The sequence below is a fragment of the Schistocerca cancellata genome, unplaced genomic scaffold, assembly GCF_023864275.1.
Source record: "Schistocerca cancellata isolate TAMUIC-IGC-003103 unplaced genomic scaffold, iqSchCanc2.1 HiC_scaffold_307, whole genome shotgun sequence".
NCBI lineage: Eukaryota > Metazoa > Arthropoda > Insecta > Orthoptera > Acrididae > Schistocerca > Schistocerca cancellata.
The window spans coordinates 1-18,654 of record NW_026046325.1 but is presented as its reverse complement, the minus strand read 5'-3'; the positions used below and the strand labels follow the sequence as shown (position 1 = coordinate 18,654).

Below are 18,654 nucleotides of genomic sequence, written 5' to 3'. Positions count from 1 at the left end.
CTGGGCCCATAACCCAGCGGTCCGTGGATCGAAACCACGCTCTGCTAAAAATATTTCTTTTGCAGACTGTGTCCAGCTCGATTACTACGCCCAGAGCGTCGGCTGGGGTGCTTTGATTCAGCCTCAGTAGCAAACCCTGATGTGTGAAGAATGCAAGAACCACTTCCTAAGATGTAGCATTTTTTTTTAGATTTTGCACCAACTACACTCCTTGATCGCAAACTTTATGCTCTTCCGATCCCCATACGCGCAACTCTCGAACAGGTTTGTGAGATAAAAATCGCATCTCCCCGGCGGGGAATCGAACCCCGGTCTCCCGCGTGACAGGCGGGGATACTAACCACTATACTACCGAGGATGCACTGTAGACAGCTGCCTGTGTGGGAGACACATGTTGCTAGTACCTGCAAACGTCCTACACTAAGTTCGGCGAGTGATAGTGCAGCAATTAAAAATCGGATGTCTCTCCCCGGCGGGGAATCGAACCCCGGTCTCCCGGGTGACAGGCGGGGATACTAACCACTATACTACCGAGGATGCGCTGTAGGCAGCTGCCTGTGTGGGAGACACATGTTGCTAGTACCTGCAAACGTCCTACACTAAGACGGCGAGTGATAGTGCAGCAATTAAAAATCGGATGTCTCTCCCCGGCGGGGAATCGAACCCCGGTCTCCCGGGTGACAGGCGGGGATACTAACCACTATACTACCGAGGATGCGCTGTAGGCAGCTGCCTGTGTGGGAGACACATGTTGCTAGTACCTGCAAACGTCCTACACTAAGACGGCGAGTGATAGTGCAGCAATTAAAAATCGGATGTCTCTCCCCGGCGGGGAATCGAACCCCGGTCTCCCGGGTGACAGGAGGGGATACTAACCACTATACTACCGAGGAAGACGCAGCTACCGTATCGAATGCACGATTATATTCCTCAAATAGCTGATACATCTCAAACGTAGCCTCCTGTTGCTGTCAGAGACTGTGCCACGAAATAAAAATATGCCCCAGGAGAGGCTCGAACTCACAACCCCGGCATTGCGCACGGCTACTGCCTTATAAGTACCGTGCGCTAACCAATTGCGCCACTGGGGCTACAACACAGGGCCCTCAGTCAGTGGTATTCACTTTGCTGGAAACTAGTGGTGGCCACAGAAACATATGTTCGCCACCTGGTGCCATACTGCGACTTTTGCACCTGACTACGAATGGTTCGTGCTATTCTTGCTTCATATGCTACGCTTACATGCACATCAACCGGCTCTCGTCGTCGAGAAAACATGCGAAAAAGCGCGCCTTGCCTTCTGCTACCTGTCGAACAGCGAGAGCAGATGCGTGGCAAGCTCTAAGTTCTGCAGGCGCACTGCGGCCACGCAGCTGGACGAGAGGTACCTTCCTTGGGAGCTTGCTGAGCCGTGGAGAACACATTTCTTAGCGAATTGCACTTGTCTCGTAGACAAAATGCTGCCGGTGGCCCTGTGGCGCAACGGATAACGCGTCTGACTACGGATCAGAAGATTCCAGGTTCGAATCTTGGCAGGGTCGGCATTTTGTTAGTTTCCGACGAGTAGCTGGGCAGTGGATTTCGTATGTCGCCGCATCGTGGAGTGCTTTGTTACTCCTGTGCTTCTCGCAGCTGCATGTCGGGGCGATCGTGGTAAATATCGCTGCCTGCAAGCGTCAGCGTAGCGTCAGTCGAGCAAAGTCGAGACAAGTCAAGCTGAGAGCTGTAGGAGATGTTACGCAATCACATGTAGGCGTGTGAAAGCGACGCAGACAACACTGCCCAGGTGTGAGACGTGATGTGACGAAGAGCCAGTACTCTCCCACACAGCAGAGTGGCGCAGTGGAAGCGTGCTGGGCCCATAACCCAGAGGTCCGTGGATTGAAACCACGCTCTGCTAAAAATATTACTTTTGCAGACTGTGTCCAGCTCGATTACTACGCCCAGAGCGTCGGCTGGGGTGCTTTGATTCAGCCTCAGTAGCAAACCCTGATGTGTGAAGAATGCAAGAACCACTTCCTAAGATGTAGCATTTTTTTTTAGATTTTGCACCAACTACACTCCTTGATCGCAAACTTTATGCTCTTCCGATCCCCATACGCGCAACTCTCGAACAGGTTTGTGAGATAAAAATCGCATCTCCCCGGCGGGGAATCGAACCCCGGTCTCCCGCGTGACAGGCGGGGATACTAACCACTATACTACCGAGGATGCACTGTAGACAGCTGCCTGTGTGGGAGACACATGTTGCTAGTACCTGCAAACGTCCTACACTAAGTTCGGCGAGTGATAGTGCAGCAATTAAAAATCGGATGTCTCTCCCCGGCGGGGAATCGAACCCCGGTCTCCCGGGTGACAGGCGGGGATACTAACCACTATACTACCGAGGATGCGCTGTAGGCAGCTGCCTGTGTGGGAGACACATGTTGCTAGTACCTGCAAACGTCCTACACTAAGACGGCGAGTGATAGTGCAGCAATTAAAAATCGGATGTCTCTCCCCGGCGGGGAATCGAACCCCGGTCTCCCGGGTGACAGGAGGGGATACTAACCACTATACTACCGAGGAAGACGCAGCTACCGTATCGAATGCACGATTATATTCCTCAAATAGCTGATACATCTCAAACGTAGCCTCCTGTTGCTGTCAGAGACTGTGCCACGAAATAAAAATATGCCCCAGGAGAGGCTCGAACTCACAACCCCGGCATTGCGCACGGCTACTGCCTTATAAGTACCGTGCGCTAACCAATTGCGCCACTGGGGCTACAACACAGGGCCCTCAGTCAGTGGTATTCACTTTGCTGGAAACTAGTGGTGGCCACAGAAACATATGTTCGCCACCTGGTGCCATACTGCGACTTTTGCACCTGACTACGAATGGTTCGTGCTATTCTTGCTTCATATGCTACGCTTACATGCACATCAACCGGCTCTCGTCGTCGAGAAAACATGCGAAAAAGCGCGCCTTGCCTTCTGCTACCTGTCGAACAGCGAGAGCAGATGCGTGGCAAGCTCTAAGTTCTGCAGGCGCACTGCGGCCACGCAGCTGGACGAGAGGTACCTTCCTTGGGAGCTTGCTGAGCCGTGGAGAACACATTTCTTAGCGAATTGCACTTGTCTCGTAGACAAAATGCTGCCGGTGGCCCTGTGGCGCAACGGATAACGCGTCTGACTACGGATCAGAAGATTCCAGGTTCGAATCTTGGCAGGGTCGGCATTTTGTTAGTTTCCGACGAGTAGCTGGGCAGTGGATTTCGTATGTCGCCGCATCGTGGAGTGCTTTGTTACTCCTGTGCTTCTCGCAGCTGCATGTCGGGGCGATCGTGGTAAATATCGCTGCCTGCAAGCGTCAGCGTAGCGTCAGTCGAGCAAAGTCGAGACAAGTCAAGCTGAGAGCTGTAGGAGATGTTACGCAATCACATGTAGGCGTGTGAAAGCGACGCAGACAACACTGCCCAGGTGTGAGACGTGATGTGACGAAGAGCCAGTACTCTCCCACACAGCAGAGTGGCGCAGTGGAAGCGTGCTGGGCCCATAACCCAGAGGTCCGTGGATTGAAACCACGCTCTGCTAAAAATATTACTTTTGCAGACTGTGTCCAGCTCGATTACTACGCCCAGAGCGTCGGCTGGGGTGCTTTGATTCAGCCTCAGTAGCAAACCCTGATGTGTGAAGAATGCAAGAACCACTTCCTAAGATGTAGCATTTTTTTTTAGATTTTGCACCAACTACACTCCTTGATCGCAAACTTTATGCTCTTCCGATCCCCATACGCGCAACTCTCGAACAGGTTTGTGAGATAAAAATCGCATCTCCCCGGCGGGGAATCGAACCCCGGTCTCCCGCGTGACAGGCGGGGATACTAACCACTATACTACCGAGGATGCACTGTAGACAGCTGCCTGTGTGGGAGACACATGTTGCTAGTACCTGCAAACGTCCTACACTAAGTTCGGCGAGTGATAGTGCAGCAATTAAAAATCGGATGTCTCTCCCCGGCGGGGAATCGAACCCCGGTCTCCCGGGTGACAGGCGGGGATACTAACCACTATACTACCGAGGATGCGCTGTAGGCAGCTGCCTGTGTGGGAGACACATGTTGCTAGTACCTGCAAACGTCCTACACTAAGACGGCGAGTGATAGTGCAGCAATTAAAAATCGGATGTCTCTCCCCGGCGGGGAATCGAACCCCGGTCTCCCGGGTGACAGGAGGGGATACTAACCACTATACTACCGAGGAAGACGCAGCTACCGTATCGAATGCACGATTATATTCCTCAAATAGCTGATACATCTCAAACGTAGCCTCCTGTTGCTGTCAGAGACTGTGCCACGAAATAAAAATATGCCCCAGGAGAGGCTCGAACTCACAACCCCGGCATTGCGCACGGCTACTGCCTTATAAGTACCGTGCGCTAACCAATTGCGCCACTGGGGCTACAACACAGGGCCCTCAGTCAGTGGTATTCACTTTGCTGGAAACTAGTGGTGGCCACAGAAACATATGTTCGCCACCTGGTGCCATACTGCGACTTTTGCACCTGACTACGAATGGTTCGTGCTATTCTTGCTTCATATGCTACGCTTACATGCACATCAACCGGCTCTCGTCGTCGAGAAAACATGCGAAAAAGCGCGCCTTGCCTTCTGCTACCTGTCGAACAGCGAGAGCAGATGCGTGGCAAGCTCTAAGTTCTGCAGGCGCACTGCGGCCACGCAGCTGGACGAGAGGTACCTTCCTTGGGAGCTTGCTGAGCCGTGGAGAACACATTTCTTAGCGAATTGCACTTGTCTCGTAGACAAAATGCTGCCGGTGGCCCTGTGGCGCAACGGATAACGCGTCTGACTACGGATCAGAAGATTCCAGGTTCGAATCTTGGCAGGGTCGGCATTTTGTTAGTTTCCGACGAGTAGCTGGGCAGTGGATTTCGTATGTCGCCGCATCGTGGAGTGCTTTGTTACTCCTGTGCTTCTCGCAGCTGCATGTCGGGGCGATCGTGGTAAATATCGCTGCCTGCAAGCGTCAGCGTAGCGTCAGTCGAGCAAAGTCGAGACAAGTCAAGCTGAGAGCTGTAGGAGTTGTTACGCAATCACATGTAGGCGTGTGAAAGCGACGCAGACAACACTGCCCAGGTGTGAGACGTGATGTGACGAAGAGCCAGTACTCTCCCACACAGCAGAGTGGCGCAGTGGAAGCGTGCTGGGCCCATAACCCAGAGGTCCGTGGATTGAAACCACGCTCTGCTAAAAATATTACTTTTGCAGACTGTGTCCAGCTCGATTACTACGCCCAGAGCGTCGGCTGGGGTGCTTTGATTCAGCCTCAGTAGCAAACCCTGATGTGTGAAGAATGCAAGAACCACTTCCTAAGATGTAGCATTTTTTTTTAGATTTTGCACCAACTACACTCCTTGATCGCAAACTTTATGCTCTTCCGATCCCCATACGCGCAACTCTCGAACAGGTTTGTGAGATAAAAATCGCATCTCCCCGGCGGGGAATCGAACCCCGGTCTCCCGCGTGACAGGCGGGGATACTAACCACTATACTACCGAGGATGCACTGTAGACAGCTGCCTGTGTGGGAGACACATGTTGCTAGTACCTGCAAACGTCCTACACTAAGTTCGGCGAGTGATAGTGCAGCAATTAAAAATCGGATGTCTCTCCCCGGCGGGGAATCGAACCCCGGTCTCCCGGGTGACAGGCGGGGATACTAACCACTATACTACCGAGGATGCGCTGTAGGCAGCTGCCTGTGTGGGAGACACATGTTGCTAGTACCTGCAAACGTCCTACACTAAGACGGCGAGTGATAGTGCAGCAATTAAAAATCGGATGTCTCTCCCCGGCGGGGAATCGAACCCCGGTCTCCCGGGTGACAGGAGGGGATACTAACCACTATACTACCGAGGAAGACGCAGCTACCGTATCGAATGCACGATTATATTCCTCAAATAGCTGATACATCTCAAACGTAGCCTCCTGTTGCTGTCAGAGACTGTGCCACGAAATAAAAATATGCCCCAGGAGAGGCTCGAACTCACAACCCCGGCATTGCGCACGGCTACTGCCTTATAAGTACCGTGCGCTAACCAATTGCGCCACTGGGGCTACAACACAGGGCCCTCAGTCAGTGGTATTCACTTTGCTGGAAACTAGTGGTGGCCACAGAAACATATGTTCGCCACCTGGTGCCATACTGCGACTTTTGCACCTGACTACGAATGGTTCGTGCTATTCTTGCTTCATATGCTACGCTTACATGCACATCAACCGGCTCTCGTCGTCGAGAAAACATGCGAAAAAGCGCGCCTTGCCTTCTGCTACCTGTCGAACAGCGAGAGCAGATGCGTGGCAAGCTCTAAGTTCTGCAGGCGCACTGCGGCCACGCAGCTGGACGAGAGGTACCTTCCTTGGGAGCTTGCTGAGCCGTGGAGAACACATTTCTTAGCGAATTGCACTTGTCTCGTAGACAAAATGCTGCCGGTGGCCCTGTGGCGCAACGGATAACGCGTCTGACTACGGATCAGAAGATTCCAGGTTCGAATCTTGGCAGGGTCGGCATTTTGTTAGTTTCCGACGAGTAGCTGGGCAGTGGATTTCGTATGTCGCCGCATCGTGGAGTGCTTTGTTACTCCTGTGCTTCTCGCAGCTGCATGTCGGGGCGATCGTGGTAAATATCGCTGCCTGCAAGCGTCAGCGTAGCGTCAGTCGAGCAAAGTCGAGACAAGTCAAGCTGAGAGCTGTAGGAGATGTTACGCAATCACATGTAGGCGTGTGAAAGCGACGCAGACAACACTGCCCAGGTGTGAGACGTGATGTGACGAAGAGCCAGTACTCTCCCACACAGCAGAGTGGCGCAGTGGAAGCGTGCTGGGCCCATAACCCAGAGGTCCGTGGATTGAAACCACGCTCTGCTAAAAATATTACTTTTGCAGACTGTGTCCAGCTCGATTACTACGCCCAGAGCGTCGGCTGGGGTGCTTTGATTCAGCCTCAGTAGCAAACCCTGATGTGTGAAGAATGCAAGAACCACTTCCTAAGATGTAGCATTTTTTTTTAGATTTTGCACCAACTACACTCCTTGATCGCAAACTTTATGCTCTTCCGATCCCCATACGCGCAACTCTCGAACAGGTTTGTGAGATAAAAATCGCATCTCCCCGGCGGGGAATCGAACCCCGGTCTCCCGCGTGACAGGCGGGGATACTAACCACTATACTACCGAGGATGCACTGTAGACAGCTGCCTGTGTGGGAGACACATGTTGCTAGTACCTGCAAACGTCCTACACTAAGTTCGGCGAGTGATAGTGCAGCAATTAAAAATCGGATGTCTCTCCCCGGCGGGGAATCGAACCCCGGTCTCCCGGGTGACAGGCGGGGATACTAACCACTATACTACCGAGGATGCGCTGTAGGCAGCTGCCTGTGTGGGAGACACATGTTGCTAGTACCTGCAAACGTCCTACACTAAGACGGCGAGTGATAGTGCAGCAATTAAAAATCGGATGTCTCTCCCCGGCGGGGAATCGAACCCCGGTCTCCCGGGTGACAGGAGGGGATACTAACCACTATACTACCGAGGAAGACGCAGCTACCGTATCGAATGCACGATTATATTCCTCAAATAGCTGATACATCTCAAACGTAGCCTCCTGTTGCTGTCAGAGACTGTGCCACGAAATAAAAATATGCCCCAGGAGAGGCTCGAACTCACAACCCCGGCATTGCGCACGGCTACTGCCTTATAAGTACCGTGCGCTAACCAATTGCGCCACTGGGGCTACAACACAGGGCCCTCAGTCAGTGGTATTCACTTTGCTGGAAACTAGTGGTGGCCACAGAAACATATGTTCGCCACCTGGTGCCATACTGCGACTTTTGCACCTGACTACGAATGGTTCGTGCTATTCTTGCTTCATATGCTACGCTTACATGCACATCAACCGGCTCTCGTCGTCGAGAAAACATGCGAAAAAGCGCGCCTTGCCTTCTGCTACCTGTCGAACAGCGAGAGCAGATGCGTGGCAAGCTCTAAGTTCTGCAGGCGCACAGCGGCCACGCAGCTGGACGAGAGGTACCTTCCTTGGGAGCTTGCTGAGCCGTGGAGAACACATTTCTTAGCGAATTGCACTTGTCTCGTAGACAAAATGCTGCCGGTGGCCCTGTGGCGCAACGGATAACGCGTCTGACTACGGATCAGAAGATTCCAGGTTCGAATCTTGGCAGGGTCGGCATTTTGTTAGTTTCCGACGAGTAGCTGGGCAGTGGATTTCGTATGTCGCCGCATCGTGGAGTGCTTTGTTACTCCTGTGCTTCTCGCAGCTGCATGTCGGGGCGATCGTGGTAAATATCGCTGCCTGCAAGCGTCAGCGTAGCGTCAGTCGAGCAAAGTCGAGACAAGTCAAGCTGAGAGCTGTAGGAGATGTTACGCAATCACATGTAGGCGTGTGAAAGCGACGCAGACAACACTGCCCAGGTGTGAGACGTGATGTGACGAAGAGCCAGTACTCTCCCACACAGCAGAGTGGCGCAGTGGAAGCGTGCTGGGCCCATAACCCAGAGGTCCGTGGATTGAAACCACGCTCTGCTAAAAATATTACTTTTGCAGACTGTGTCCAGCTCGATTACTACGCCCAGAGCGTCGGCTGGGGTGCTTTGATTCAGCCTCAGTAGCAAACCCTGATGTGTGAAGAATGCAAGAACCACTTCCTAAGATGTAGCATTTTTTTTTAGATTTTGCACCAACTACACTCCTTGATCGCAAACTTTATGCTCTTCCGATCCCCATACGCGCAACTCTCGAACAGGTTTGTGAGATAAAAATCGCATCTCCCCGGCGGGGAATCGAACCCCGGTCTCCCGCGTGACAGGCGGGGATACTAACCACTATACTACCGAGGATGCACTGTAGACAGCTGCCTGTGTGGGAGACACATGTTGCTAGTACCTGCAAACGTCCTACACTAAGTTCGGCGAGTGATAGTGCAGCAATTAAAAATCGGATGTCTCTCCCCGGCGGGGAATCGAACCCCGGTCTCCCGGGTGACAGGCGGGGATACTAACCACTATACTACCGAGGATGCGCTGTAGGCAGCTGCCTGTGTGGGAGACACATGTTGCTAGTACCTGCAAACGTCCTACACTAAGACGGCGAGTGATAGTGCAGCAATTAAAAATCGGATGTCTCTCCCCGGCGGGGAATCGAACCCCGGTCTCCCGGGTGACAGGAGGGGATACTAACCACTATACTACCGAGGAAGACGCAGCTACCGTATCGAATGCACGATTATATTCCTCAAATAGCTGATACATCTCAAACGTAGCCTCCTGTTGCTGTCAGAGACTGTGCCACGAAATAAAAATATGCCCCAGGAGAGGCTCGAACTCACAACCCCGGCATTGCGCACGGCTACTGCCTTATAAGTACCGTGCGCTAACCAATTGCGCCACTGGGGCTACAACACAGGGCCCTCAGTCAGTGGTATTCACTTTGCTGGAAACTAGTGGTGGCCACAGAAACATATGTTCGCCACCTGGTGCCATACTGCGACTTTTGCACCTGACTACGAATGGTTCGTGCTATTCTTGCTTCATATGCTACGCTTACATGCACATCAACCGGCTCTCGTCGTCGAGAAAACATGCGAAAAAGCGCGCCTTGCCTTCTGCTACCTGTCGAACAGCGAGAGCAGATGCGTGGCAAGCTCTAAGTTCTGCAGGCGCACTGCGGCCACGCAGCTGGACGAGAGGTACCTTCCTTGGGAGCTTGCTGAGCCGTGGAGAACACATTTCTTAGCGAATTGCACTTGTCTCGTAGACAAAATGCTGCCGGTGGCCCTGTGGCGCAACGGATAACGCGTCTGACTACGGATCAGAAGATTCCAGGTTCGAATCTTGGCAGGGTCGGCATTTTGTTAGTTTCCGACGAGTAGCTGGGCAGTGGATTTCGTATGTCGCCGCATCGTGGAGTGCTTTGTTACTCCTGTGCTTCTCGCAGCTGCATGTCGGGGCGATCGTGGTAAATATCGCTGCCTGCAAGCGTCAGCGTAGCGTCAGTCGAGCAAAGTCGAGACAAGTCAAGCTGAGAGCTGTAGGAGATGTTACGCAATCACATGTAGGCGTGTGAAAGCGACGCAGACAACACTGCCCAGGTGTGAGACGTGATGTGACGAAGAGCCAGTACTCTCCCACACAGCAGAGTGGCGCAGTGGAAGCGTGCTGGGCCCATAACCCAGAGGTCCGTGGATTGAAACCACGCTCTGCTAAAAATATTACTTTTGCAGACTGTGTCCAGCTCGATTACTACGCCCAGAGCGTCGGCTGGGGTGCTTTGATTCAGCCTCAGTAGCAAACCCTGATGTGTGAAGAATGCAAGAACCACTTCCTAAGATGTAGCATTTTTTTTTAGATTTTGCACCAACTACACTCCTTGATCGCAAACTTTATGCTCTTCCGATCCCCATACGCGCAACTCTCGAACAGGTTTGTGAGATAAAAATCGCATCTCCCCGGCGGGGAATCGAACCCCGGTCTCCCGCGTGACAGGCGGGGATACTAACCACTATACTACCGAGGATGCACTGTAGACAGCTGCCTGTGTGGGAGACACATGTTGCTAGTACCTGCAAACGTCCTACACTAAGTTCGGCGAGTGATAGTGCAGCAATTAAAAATCGGATGTCTCTCCCCGGCGGGGAATCGAACCCCGGTCTCCCGGGTGACAGGCGGGGATACTAACCACTATACTACCGAGGATGCGCTGTAGGCAGCTGCCTGTGTGGGAGACACATGTTGCTAGTACCTGCAAACGTCCTACACTAAGACGGCGAGTGATAGTGCAGCAATTAAAAATCGGATGTCTCTCCCCGGCGGGGAATCGAACCCCGGTCTCCCGGGTGACAGGAGGGGATACTAACCACTATACTACCGAGGAAGACGCAGCTACCGTATCGAATGCACGATTATATTCCTCAAATAGCTGATACATCTCAAACGTAGCCTCCTGTTGCTGTCAGAGACTGTGCCACGAAATAAAAATATGCCCCAGGAGAGGCTCGAACTCACAACCCCGGCATTGCGCACGGCTACTGCCTTATAAGTACCGTGCGCTAACCAATTGCGCCACTGGGGCTACAACACAGGGCCCTCAGTCAGTGGTATTCACTTTGCTGGAAACTAGTGGTGGCCACAGAAACATATGTTCGCCACCTGGTGCCATACTGCGACTTTTGCACCTGACTACGAATGGTTCGTGCTATTCTTGCTTCATATGCTACGCTTACATGCACATCAACCGGCTCTCGTCGTCGAGAAAACATGCGAAAAAGCGCGCCTTGCCTTCTGCTACCTGTCGAACAGCGAGAGCAGATGCGTGGCAAGCTCTAAGTTCTGCAGGCGCACTGCGGCCACGCAGCTGGACGAGAGGTACCTTCCTTGGGAGCTTGCTGAGCCGTGGAGAACACATTTCTTAGCGAATTGCACTTGTCTCGTAGACAAAATGCTGCCGGTGGCCCTGTGGCGCAACGGATAACGCGTCTGACTACGGATCAGAAGATTCCAGGTTCGAATCTTGGCAGGGTCGGCATTTTGTTAGTTTCCGACGAGTAGCTGGGCAGTGGATTTCGTATGTCGCCGCATCGTGGAGTGCTTTGTTACTCCTGTGCTTCTCGCAGCTGCATGTCGGGGCGATCGTGGTAAATATCGCTGCCTGCAAGCGTCAGCGTAGCGTCAGTCGAGCAAAGTCGAGACAAGTCAAGCTGAGAGCTGTAGGAGATGTTACGCAATCACATGTAGGCGTGTGAAAGCGACGCAGACAACACTGCCCAGGTGTGAGACGTGATGTGACGAAGAGCCAGTACTCTCCCACACAGCAGAGTGGCGCAGTGGAAGCGTGCTGGGCCCATAACCCAGAGGTCCGTGGATTGAAACCACGCTCTGCTAAAAATATTACTTTTGCAGACTGTGTCCAGCTCGATTACTACGCCCAGAGCGTCGGCTGGGGTGCTTTGATTCAGCCTCAGTAGCAAACCCTGATGTGTGAAGAATGCAAGAACCACTTCCTAAGATGTAGCATTTTTTTTTAGATTTTGCACCAACTACACTCCTTGATCGCAAACTTTATGCTCTTCCGATCCCCATACGCGCAACTCTCGAACAGGTTTGTGAGATAAAAATCGCATCTCCCCGGCGGGGAATCGAACCCCGGTCTCCCGCGTGACAGGCGGGGATACTAACCACTATACTACCGAGGATGCACTGTAGACAGCTGCCTGTGTGGGAGACACATGTTGCTAGTACCTGCAAACGTCCTACACTAAGTTCGGCGAGTGATAGTGCAGCAATTAAAAATCGGATGTCTCTCCCCGGCGGGGAATCGAACCCCGGTCTCCCGGGTGACAGGCGGGGATACTAACCACTATACTACCGAGGATGCGCTGTAGGCAGCTGCCTGTGTGGGAGACACATGTTGCTAGTACCTGCAAACGTCCTACACTAAGACGGCGAGTGATAGTGCAGCAATTAAAAATCGGATGTCTCTCCCCGGCGGGGAATCGAACCCCGGTCTCCCGGGTGACAGGAGGGGATACTAACCACTATACTACCGAGGAAGACGCAGCTACCGTATCGAATGCACGATTATATTCCTCAAATAGCTGATACATCTCAAACGTAGCCTCCTGTTGCTGTCAGAGACTGTGCCACGAAATAAAAATATGCCCCAGGAGAGGCTCGAACTCACAACCCCGGCATTGCGCACGGCTACTGCCTTATAAGTACCGTGCGCTAACCAATTGCGCCACTGGGGCTACAACACAGGGCCCTCAGTCAGTGGTATTCACTTTGCTGGAAACTAGTGGTGGCCACAGAAACATATGTTCGCCACCTGGTGCCATACTGCGACTTTTGCACCTGACTACGAATGGTTCGTGCTATTCTTGCTTCATATGCTACGCTTACATGCACATCAACCGGCTCTCGTCGTCGAGAAAACATGCGAAAAAGCGCGCCTTGCCTTCTGCTACCTGTCGAACAGCGAGAGCAGATGCGTGGCAAGCTCTAAGTTCTGCAGGCGCACTGCGGCCACGCAGCTGGACGAGAGGTACCTTCCTTGGGAGCTTGCTGAGCCGTGGAGAACACATTTCTTAGCGAATTGCACTTGTCTCGTAGACAAAATGCTGCCGGTGGCCCTGTGGCGCAACGGATAACGCGTCTGACTACGGATCAGAAGATTCCAGGTTCGAATCTTGGCAGGGTCGGCATTTTGTTAGTTTCCGACGAGTAGCTGGGCAGTGGATTTCGTATGTCGCCGCATCGTGGAGTGCTTTGTTACTCCTGTGCTTCTCGCAGCTGCATGTCGGGGCGATCGTGGTAAATATCGCTGCCTGCAAGCGTCAGCGTAGCGTCAGTCGAGCAAAGTCGAGACAAGTCAAGCTGAGAGCTGTAGGAGATGTTACGCAATCACATGTAGGCGTGTGAAAGCGACGCAGACAACACTGCCCAGGTGTGAGACGTGATGTGACGAAGAGCCAGTACTCTCCCACACAGCAGAGTGGCGCAGTGGAAGCGTGCTGGGCCCATAACCCAGCGGTCCGTGGATCGAAACCACGCTCTGCTAAAAATATTTCTTTTGCAGACTGTGTCCAGCTCGATTACTACGCCCAGAGCGTCGGCTGGGGTGCTTTGATTCAGCCTCAGTAGCAAACCCTGATGTGTGAAGAATGCAAGAACCACTTCCTAAGATGTAGCATTTTTTTTTAGATTTTGCACCAACTACACTCCTTGATCGCAAACTTTATGCTCTTCCGATCCCCATACGCGCAACTCTCGAACAGGTTTGTGAGATAAAAATCGCATCTCCCCGGCGGGGAATCGAACCCCGGTCTCCCGCGTGACAGGCGGGGATACTAACCACTATACTACCGAGGATGCACTGTAGACAGCTGCCTGTGTGGGAGACACATGTTGCTAGTACCTGCAAACGTCCTACACTAAGTTCGGCGAGTGATAGTGCAGCAATTAAAAATCGGATGTCTCTCCCCGGCGGGGAATCGAACCCCGGTCTCCCGGGTGACAGGCGGGGATACTAACCACTATACTACCGAGGATGCGCTGTAGGCAGCTGCCTGTGTGGGAGACACATGTTGCTAGTACCTGCAAACGTCCTACACTAAGACGGCGAGTGATAGTGCAGCAATTAAAAATCGGATGTCTCTCCCCGGCGGGGAATCGAACCCCGGTCTCCCGGGTGACAGGAGGGGATACTAACCACTATACTACCGAGGAAGACGCAGCTACCGTATCGAATGCACGATTATATTCCTCAAATAGCTGATACATCTCAAACGTAGCCTCCTGTTGCTGTCAGAGACTGTGCCACGAAATAAAAATATGCCCCAGGAGAGGCTCGAACTCACAACCCCGGCATTGCGCACGGCTACTGCCTTATAAGTACCGTGCGCTAACCAATTGCGCCACTGGGGCTACAACACAGGGCCCTCAGTCAGTGGTATTCACTTTGCTGGAAACTAGTGGTGGCCACAGAAACATATGTTCGCCACCTGGTGCCATACTGCGACTTTTGCACCTGACTACGAATGGTTCGTGCTATTCTTGCTTCATATGCTACGCTTACATGCACATCAACCGGCTCTCGTCGTCGAGAAAACATGCGAAAAAGCGCGCCTTGCCTTCTGCTACCTGTCGAACAGCGAGAGCAGATGCGTGGCAAGCTCTAAGTTCTGCAGGCGCACTGCGGCCACGCAGCTGGACGAGAGGTACCTTCCTTGGGAGCTTGCTGAGCCGTGGAGAACACATTTCTTAGCGAATTGCACTTGTCTCGTAGACAAAATGCTGCCGGTGGCCCTGTGGCGCAACGGATAACGCGTCTGACTACGGATCAGAAGATTCCAGGTTCGAATCTTGGCAGGGTCGGCATTTTGTTAGTTTCCGACGAGTAGCTGGGCAGTGGATTTCGTATGTCGCCGCATCGTGGAGTGCTTTGTTACTCCTGTGCTTCTCGCAGCTGCATGTCGGGGCGATCGTGGTAAATATCGCTGCCTGCAAGCGTCAGCGTAGCGTCAGTCGAGCAAAGTCGAGACAAGTCAAGCTGAGAGCTGTAGGAGATGTTACGCAATCACATGTAGGCGTGTGAAAGCGACGCAGACAACACTGCCCAGGTGTGAGACGTGATGTGACGAAGAGCCAGTACTCTCCCACACAGCAGAGTGGCGCAGTGGAAGCGTGCTGGGCCCATAACCCAGCGGTCCGTGGATCGAAACCACGCTCTGCTAAAAATATTTCTTTTGCAGACTGTGTCCAGCTCGATTACTACGCCCAGAGCGTCGGCTGGGGTGCTTTGATTCAGCCTCAGTAGCAAACCCTGATGTGTGAAGAATGCAAGAACCACTTCCTAAGATGTAGCATTTTTTTTTAGATTTTGCACCAACTACACTCCTTGATCGCAAACTTTATGCTCTTCCGATCCCCATACGCGCAACTCTCGAACAGGTTTGTGAGATAAAAATCGCATCTCCCCGGCGGGGAATCGAACCCCGGTCTCCCGCGTGACAGGCGGGGATACTAACCACTATACTACCGAGGATGCACTGTAGACAGCTGCCTGTGTGGGAGACACATGTTGCTAGTACCTGCAAACGTCCTACACTAAGTTCGGCGAGTGATAGTGCAGCAATTAAAAATCGGATGTCTCTCCCCGGCGGGGAATCGAACCCCGGTCTCCCGGGTGACAGGCGGGGATACTAACCACTATACTACCGAGGATGCGCTGTAGGCAGCTGCCTGTGTGGGAGACACATGTTGCTAGTACCTGCAAACGTCCTACACTAAGACGGCGAGTGATAGTGCAGCAATTAAAAATCGGATGTCTCTCCCCGGCGGGGAATCGAACCCCGGTCTCCCGGGTGACAGGAGGGGATACTAACCACTATACTACCGAGGAAGACGCAGCTACCGTATCGAATGCACGATTATATTCCTCAAATAGCTGATACATCTCAAACGTAGCCTCCTGTTGCTGTCAGAGACTGTGCCACGAAATAAAAATATGCCCCAGGAGAGGCTCGAACTCACAACCCCGGCATTGCGCACGGCTACTGCCTTATAAGTACCGTGCGCTAACCAATTGCGCCACTGGGGCTACAACACAGGGCCCTCAGTCAGTGGTATTCACTTTGCTGGAAACTAGTGGTGGCCACAGAAACATATGTTCGCCACCTGGTGCCATACTGCGACTTTTGCACCTGACTACGAATGGTTCGTGCTATTCTTGCTTCATATGCTACGCTTACATGCACATCAACCGGCTCTCGTCGTCGAGAAAACATGCGAAAAAGCGCGCCTTGCCTTCTGCTACCTGTCGAACAGCGAGAGCAGATGCGTGGCAAGCTCTAAGTTCTGCAGGCGCACTGCGGCCACGCAGCTGGACGAGAGGTACCTTCCTTGGGAGCTTGCTGAGCCGTGGAGAACACATTTCTTAGCGAATTGCACTTGTCTCGTAGACAAAATGCTGCCGGTGGCCCTGTGGCGCAACGGATAACGCGTCTGACTACGGATCAGAAGATTCCAGGTTCGAATCTTGGCAGGGTCGGCATTTTGTTAGTTTCCGACGAGTAGCTGGGCAGTGGATTTCGTATGTCGCCGCATCGTGGAGTGCTTTGTTACTCCTGTGCTTCTCGCAGCTGCATGTCGGGGCGATCGTGGTAAATATCGCTGCCTGCAAGCGTCAGCGTAGCGTCAGTCGAGCAAAGTCGAGACAAGTCAAGCTGAGAGCTGTAGGAGATGTTACGCAATCACATGTAGGCGTGTGAAAGCGACGCAGACAACACTGCCCAGGTGTGAGACGTGATGTGACGAAGAGCCAGTACTCTCCCACACAGCAGAGTGGCGCAGTGGAAGCGTGCTGGGCCCATAACCCAGCGGTCCGTGGATCGAAACCACGCTCTGCTAAAAATATTTCTTTTGCAGACTGTGTCCAGCTCGATTACTACGCCCAGAGCGTCGGCTGGGGTGCTTTGATTCAGCCTCAGTAGCAAACCCTGATGTGTGAAGAATGCAAGAACCACTTCCTAAGATGTAGCATTTTTTTTTAGATTTTGCACCAACTACACTCCTTGATCGCAAACTTTATGCTCTTCCGATCCCCATACGCGCAACTCTCGAACAGGTTTGTGAGATAAAAATCGCATCTCCCCGGCGGGGAATCGAACCCCGGTCTCCCGCGTGACAGGCGGGGATACTAACCACTATACTACCGAGGATGCACTGTAGACAGCTGCCTGTGTGGGAGACACATGTTGCTAGTACCTGCAAACGTCCTACACTAAGTTCGGCGAGTGATAGTGCAGCAATTAAAAATCGGATGTCTCTCCCCGGCGGGGAATCGAACCCCGGTCTCCCGGGTGACAGGCGGGGATACTAACCACTATACTACCGAGGATGCGCTGTAGGCAGCTGCCTGTGTGGGAGACACATGTTGCTAGTACCTGCAAACGTCCTACACTAAGACGGCGAGTGATAGTGCAGCAATTAAAAATCGGATGTCTCTCCCCGGCGGGGAATCGAACCCCGGTCTCCCGGGTGACAGGAGGGGATACTAACCACTATACTACCGAGGAAGACGCAGCTACCGTATCGAATGCACGATTATATTCCTCAAATAGCTGATACATCTCAAACGTAGCCTCCTGTTGCTGTCAGAGACTGTGCCACGAAATAAAAATATGCCCCAGGAGAGGCTCGAACTCACAACCCCGGCATTGCGCACGGCTACTGCCTTATAAGTACCGTGCGCTAACCAATTGCGCCACTGGGGCTACAACACAGGGCCCTCAGTCAGTGGTATTCACTTTGCTGGAAACTAGTGGTGGCCACAGAAACATATGTTCGCCACCTGGTGCCATACTGCGACTTTTGCACCTGACTACGAATGGTTCGTGCTATTCTTGCTTCATATGCTACGCTTACATGCACATCAACCGGCTCTCGTCGTCGAGAAAACATGCGAAAAAGCGCGCCTTGCCTTCTGCTACCTGTCGAACAGCGAGAGCAGATGCGTGGCAAGCTCTAAGTTCTGCAGGCGCACTGCGGCCACGCAGCTGGACGAGAGGTACCTTCCTTGGGAGCTTGCTGAGCCGTGGAGAACACATTTCTTAGCGAATTGCACTTGTCTCGTAGACAAAATGCTGCCGGTGGCCCTGTGGCGCAACGGATAACGCGTCTGACTACGGATCAGAAGATTCCAGGTTCGAATCTTGGCAGGGTCGGCATTTTGTTAGTTTCCGACGAGTAGCTGGGCAGTGGATTTCGTATGTCGCCGCATCGTGGAGTGCTTTGTTACTCCTGTGCTTCTCGCAGCTGCATGTCGGGGCGATCGTGGTAAATATCGCTGCCTGCAAGCGTCAGCGTAGCGTCAGTCGAGCAAAGTCGAGACAAGTCAAGCTGAGAGCTGTAGGAGATGTTACGCAATCACATGTAGGCGTGTGAAAGCGACGCAGACAACACTGCCCAGGTGTGAGACGTGATGTGACGAAGAGCCAGTACTCTCCCACACAGCAGAGTGGCGCAGTGGAAGCGTGCTGGGCCCATAACCCAGCGGTCCGTGGATCGAAACCACGCTCTGCTAAAAA

General features: G+C 52.9%; 45 non-coding genes across 45 annotated transcripts; 11 read left to right on the top strand and 34 right to left on the bottom strand.

Annotated features, from left to right (window-relative positions):
• Positions 1-286: 286 nt before the first annotated feature.
• Positions 287-358, bottom strand: Trnad-guc (transfer RNA aspartic acid (anticodon GUC)). The gene has a single exon. It is a non-coding gene; the product is annotated as a tRNA-Asp (tRNA).
• Positions 359-465: 107 nt separating this feature from the next.
• Trnad-guc (transfer RNA aspartic acid (anticodon GUC)) lies at positions 466-537 on the bottom strand. Its single transcript has one exon. It is a non-coding gene; the product is annotated as a tRNA-Asp (tRNA).
• A 106-nt stretch (positions 538-643) lies between these two features.
• Positions 644-715, bottom strand: Trnad-guc (transfer RNA aspartic acid (anticodon GUC)). The gene has a single exon. It is a non-coding gene; the product is annotated as a tRNA-Asp (tRNA).
• A 284-nt stretch (positions 716-999) lies between these two features.
• On the bottom strand, positions 1,000-1,091 carry Trnai-uau (transfer RNA isoleucine (anticodon UAU)). The gene is given in 2 exon segments: positions 1,000-1,035; positions 1,054-1,091. It is a non-coding gene; the product is annotated as a tRNA-Ile (tRNA).
• Positions 1,092-1,468: 377 nt separating this feature from the next.
• Trnar-acg (transfer RNA arginine (anticodon ACG)) lies at positions 1,469-1,541 on the top strand. Its single transcript has one exon. It is a non-coding gene; the product is annotated as a tRNA-Arg (tRNA).
• Positions 1,542-2,139: 598 nt separating this feature from the next.
• On the bottom strand, positions 2,140-2,211 carry Trnad-guc (transfer RNA aspartic acid (anticodon GUC)). Its single transcript has one exon. It is a non-coding gene; the product is annotated as a tRNA-Asp (tRNA).
• A 107-nt stretch (positions 2,212-2,318) lies between these two features.
• On the bottom strand, positions 2,319-2,390 carry Trnad-guc (transfer RNA aspartic acid (anticodon GUC)). The gene has a single exon. It is a non-coding gene; the product is annotated as a tRNA-Asp (tRNA).
• Positions 2,391-2,674: 284 nt separating this feature from the next.
• Positions 2,675-2,766, bottom strand: Trnai-uau (transfer RNA isoleucine (anticodon UAU)). Its single transcript is given in 2 exon segments — positions 2,675-2,710; positions 2,729-2,766. It is a non-coding gene; the product is annotated as a tRNA-Ile (tRNA).
• Positions 2,767-3,143: 377 nt separating this feature from the next.
• Trnar-acg (transfer RNA arginine (anticodon ACG)) lies at positions 3,144-3,216 on the top strand. Its single transcript has one exon. It is a non-coding gene; the product is annotated as a tRNA-Arg (tRNA).
• A 598-nt stretch (positions 3,217-3,814) lies between these two features.
• Positions 3,815-3,886, bottom strand: Trnad-guc (transfer RNA aspartic acid (anticodon GUC)). The gene has a single exon. It is a non-coding gene; the product is annotated as a tRNA-Asp (tRNA).
• A 107-nt stretch (positions 3,887-3,993) lies between these two features.
• On the bottom strand, positions 3,994-4,065 carry Trnad-guc (transfer RNA aspartic acid (anticodon GUC)). The gene has a single exon. It is a non-coding gene; the product is annotated as a tRNA-Asp (tRNA).
• A 284-nt stretch (positions 4,066-4,349) lies between these two features.
• Trnai-uau (transfer RNA isoleucine (anticodon UAU)) lies at positions 4,350-4,441 on the bottom strand. The gene is given in 2 exon segments: positions 4,350-4,385; positions 4,404-4,441. It is a non-coding gene; the product is annotated as a tRNA-Ile (tRNA).
• A 377-nt stretch (positions 4,442-4,818) lies between these two features.
• Trnar-acg (transfer RNA arginine (anticodon ACG)) lies at positions 4,819-4,891 on the top strand. The gene has a single exon. It is a non-coding gene; the product is annotated as a tRNA-Arg (tRNA).
• Positions 4,892-5,489: 598 nt separating this feature from the next.
• Trnad-guc (transfer RNA aspartic acid (anticodon GUC)) lies at positions 5,490-5,561 on the bottom strand. The gene has a single exon. It is a non-coding gene; the product is annotated as a tRNA-Asp (tRNA).
• A 107-nt stretch (positions 5,562-5,668) lies between these two features.
• On the bottom strand, positions 5,669-5,740 carry Trnad-guc (transfer RNA aspartic acid (anticodon GUC)). The gene has a single exon. It is a non-coding gene; the product is annotated as a tRNA-Asp (tRNA).
• Positions 5,741-6,024: 284 nt separating this feature from the next.
• On the bottom strand, positions 6,025-6,116 carry Trnai-uau (transfer RNA isoleucine (anticodon UAU)). Its single transcript is given in 2 exon segments — positions 6,025-6,060; positions 6,079-6,116. It is a non-coding gene; the product is annotated as a tRNA-Ile (tRNA).
• Positions 6,117-6,493: 377 nt separating this feature from the next.
• Trnar-acg (transfer RNA arginine (anticodon ACG)) lies at positions 6,494-6,566 on the top strand. The gene has a single exon. It is a non-coding gene; the product is annotated as a tRNA-Arg (tRNA).
• A 598-nt stretch (positions 6,567-7,164) lies between these two features.
• Positions 7,165-7,236, bottom strand: Trnad-guc (transfer RNA aspartic acid (anticodon GUC)). The gene has a single exon. It is a non-coding gene; the product is annotated as a tRNA-Asp (tRNA).
• A 107-nt stretch (positions 7,237-7,343) lies between these two features.
• Positions 7,344-7,415, bottom strand: Trnad-guc (transfer RNA aspartic acid (anticodon GUC)). Its single transcript has one exon. It is a non-coding gene; the product is annotated as a tRNA-Asp (tRNA).
• A 284-nt stretch (positions 7,416-7,699) lies between these two features.
• On the bottom strand, positions 7,700-7,791 carry Trnai-uau (transfer RNA isoleucine (anticodon UAU)). The gene is given in 2 exon segments: positions 7,700-7,735; positions 7,754-7,791. It is a non-coding gene; the product is annotated as a tRNA-Ile (tRNA).
• A 377-nt stretch (positions 7,792-8,168) lies between these two features.
• Positions 8,169-8,241, top strand: Trnar-acg (transfer RNA arginine (anticodon ACG)). The gene has a single exon. It is a non-coding gene; the product is annotated as a tRNA-Arg (tRNA).
• A 598-nt stretch (positions 8,242-8,839) lies between these two features.
• On the bottom strand, positions 8,840-8,911 carry Trnad-guc (transfer RNA aspartic acid (anticodon GUC)). The gene has a single exon. It is a non-coding gene; the product is annotated as a tRNA-Asp (tRNA).
• Positions 8,912-9,018: 107 nt separating this feature from the next.
• Positions 9,019-9,090, bottom strand: Trnad-guc (transfer RNA aspartic acid (anticodon GUC)). Its single transcript has one exon. It is a non-coding gene; the product is annotated as a tRNA-Asp (tRNA).
• Positions 9,091-9,374: 284 nt separating this feature from the next.
• Trnai-uau (transfer RNA isoleucine (anticodon UAU)) lies at positions 9,375-9,466 on the bottom strand. The gene is given in 2 exon segments: positions 9,375-9,410; positions 9,429-9,466. It is a non-coding gene; the product is annotated as a tRNA-Ile (tRNA).
• A 377-nt stretch (positions 9,467-9,843) lies between these two features.
• On the top strand, positions 9,844-9,916 carry Trnar-acg (transfer RNA arginine (anticodon ACG)). Its single transcript has one exon. It is a non-coding gene; the product is annotated as a tRNA-Arg (tRNA).
• A 598-nt stretch (positions 9,917-10,514) lies between these two features.
• Positions 10,515-10,586, bottom strand: Trnad-guc (transfer RNA aspartic acid (anticodon GUC)). The gene has a single exon. It is a non-coding gene; the product is annotated as a tRNA-Asp (tRNA).
• Positions 10,587-10,693: 107 nt separating this feature from the next.
• On the bottom strand, positions 10,694-10,765 carry Trnad-guc (transfer RNA aspartic acid (anticodon GUC)). Its single transcript has one exon. It is a non-coding gene; the product is annotated as a tRNA-Asp (tRNA).
• A 284-nt stretch (positions 10,766-11,049) lies between these two features.
• On the bottom strand, positions 11,050-11,141 carry Trnai-uau (transfer RNA isoleucine (anticodon UAU)). The gene is given in 2 exon segments: positions 11,050-11,085; positions 11,104-11,141. It is a non-coding gene; the product is annotated as a tRNA-Ile (tRNA).
• Positions 11,142-11,518: 377 nt separating this feature from the next.
• Positions 11,519-11,591, top strand: Trnar-acg (transfer RNA arginine (anticodon ACG)). The gene has a single exon. It is a non-coding gene; the product is annotated as a tRNA-Arg (tRNA).
• Positions 11,592-12,189: 598 nt separating this feature from the next.
• Positions 12,190-12,261, bottom strand: Trnad-guc (transfer RNA aspartic acid (anticodon GUC)). The gene has a single exon. It is a non-coding gene; the product is annotated as a tRNA-Asp (tRNA).
• A 107-nt stretch (positions 12,262-12,368) lies between these two features.
• On the bottom strand, positions 12,369-12,440 carry Trnad-guc (transfer RNA aspartic acid (anticodon GUC)). Its single transcript has one exon. It is a non-coding gene; the product is annotated as a tRNA-Asp (tRNA).
• A 284-nt stretch (positions 12,441-12,724) lies between these two features.
• On the bottom strand, positions 12,725-12,816 carry Trnai-uau (transfer RNA isoleucine (anticodon UAU)). Its single transcript is given in 2 exon segments — positions 12,725-12,760; positions 12,779-12,816. It is a non-coding gene; the product is annotated as a tRNA-Ile (tRNA).
• Positions 12,817-13,193: 377 nt separating this feature from the next.
• On the top strand, positions 13,194-13,266 carry Trnar-acg (transfer RNA arginine (anticodon ACG)). Its single transcript has one exon. It is a non-coding gene; the product is annotated as a tRNA-Arg (tRNA).
• A 598-nt stretch (positions 13,267-13,864) lies between these two features.
• Positions 13,865-13,936, bottom strand: Trnad-guc (transfer RNA aspartic acid (anticodon GUC)). Its single transcript has one exon. It is a non-coding gene; the product is annotated as a tRNA-Asp (tRNA).
• Positions 13,937-14,043: 107 nt separating this feature from the next.
• Positions 14,044-14,115, bottom strand: Trnad-guc (transfer RNA aspartic acid (anticodon GUC)). Its single transcript has one exon. It is a non-coding gene; the product is annotated as a tRNA-Asp (tRNA).
• A 284-nt stretch (positions 14,116-14,399) lies between these two features.
• Trnai-uau (transfer RNA isoleucine (anticodon UAU)) lies at positions 14,400-14,491 on the bottom strand. Its single transcript is given in 2 exon segments — positions 14,400-14,435; positions 14,454-14,491. It is a non-coding gene; the product is annotated as a tRNA-Ile (tRNA).
• Positions 14,492-14,868: 377 nt separating this feature from the next.
• Positions 14,869-14,941, top strand: Trnar-acg (transfer RNA arginine (anticodon ACG)). Its single transcript has one exon. It is a non-coding gene; the product is annotated as a tRNA-Arg (tRNA).
• A 598-nt stretch (positions 14,942-15,539) lies between these two features.
• On the bottom strand, positions 15,540-15,611 carry Trnad-guc (transfer RNA aspartic acid (anticodon GUC)). The gene has a single exon. It is a non-coding gene; the product is annotated as a tRNA-Asp (tRNA).
• Positions 15,612-15,718: 107 nt separating this feature from the next.
• Positions 15,719-15,790, bottom strand: Trnad-guc (transfer RNA aspartic acid (anticodon GUC)). The gene has a single exon. It is a non-coding gene; the product is annotated as a tRNA-Asp (tRNA).
• A 284-nt stretch (positions 15,791-16,074) lies between these two features.
• Trnai-uau (transfer RNA isoleucine (anticodon UAU)) lies at positions 16,075-16,166 on the bottom strand. The gene is given in 2 exon segments: positions 16,075-16,110; positions 16,129-16,166. It is a non-coding gene; the product is annotated as a tRNA-Ile (tRNA).
• A 377-nt stretch (positions 16,167-16,543) lies between these two features.
• Positions 16,544-16,616, top strand: Trnar-acg (transfer RNA arginine (anticodon ACG)). Its single transcript has one exon. It is a non-coding gene; the product is annotated as a tRNA-Arg (tRNA).
• A 598-nt stretch (positions 16,617-17,214) lies between these two features.
• Positions 17,215-17,286, bottom strand: Trnad-guc (transfer RNA aspartic acid (anticodon GUC)). Its single transcript has one exon. It is a non-coding gene; the product is annotated as a tRNA-Asp (tRNA).
• A 107-nt stretch (positions 17,287-17,393) lies between these two features.
• Positions 17,394-17,465, bottom strand: Trnad-guc (transfer RNA aspartic acid (anticodon GUC)). The gene has a single exon. It is a non-coding gene; the product is annotated as a tRNA-Asp (tRNA).
• A 284-nt stretch (positions 17,466-17,749) lies between these two features.
• Trnai-uau (transfer RNA isoleucine (anticodon UAU)) lies at positions 17,750-17,841 on the bottom strand. The gene is given in 2 exon segments: positions 17,750-17,785; positions 17,804-17,841. It is a non-coding gene; the product is annotated as a tRNA-Ile (tRNA).
• A 377-nt stretch (positions 17,842-18,218) lies between these two features.
• Trnar-acg (transfer RNA arginine (anticodon ACG)) lies at positions 18,219-18,291 on the top strand. The gene has a single exon. It is a non-coding gene; the product is annotated as a tRNA-Arg (tRNA).
• The last annotated feature ends 363 nt before the right edge of the window (positions 18,292-18,654 follow it).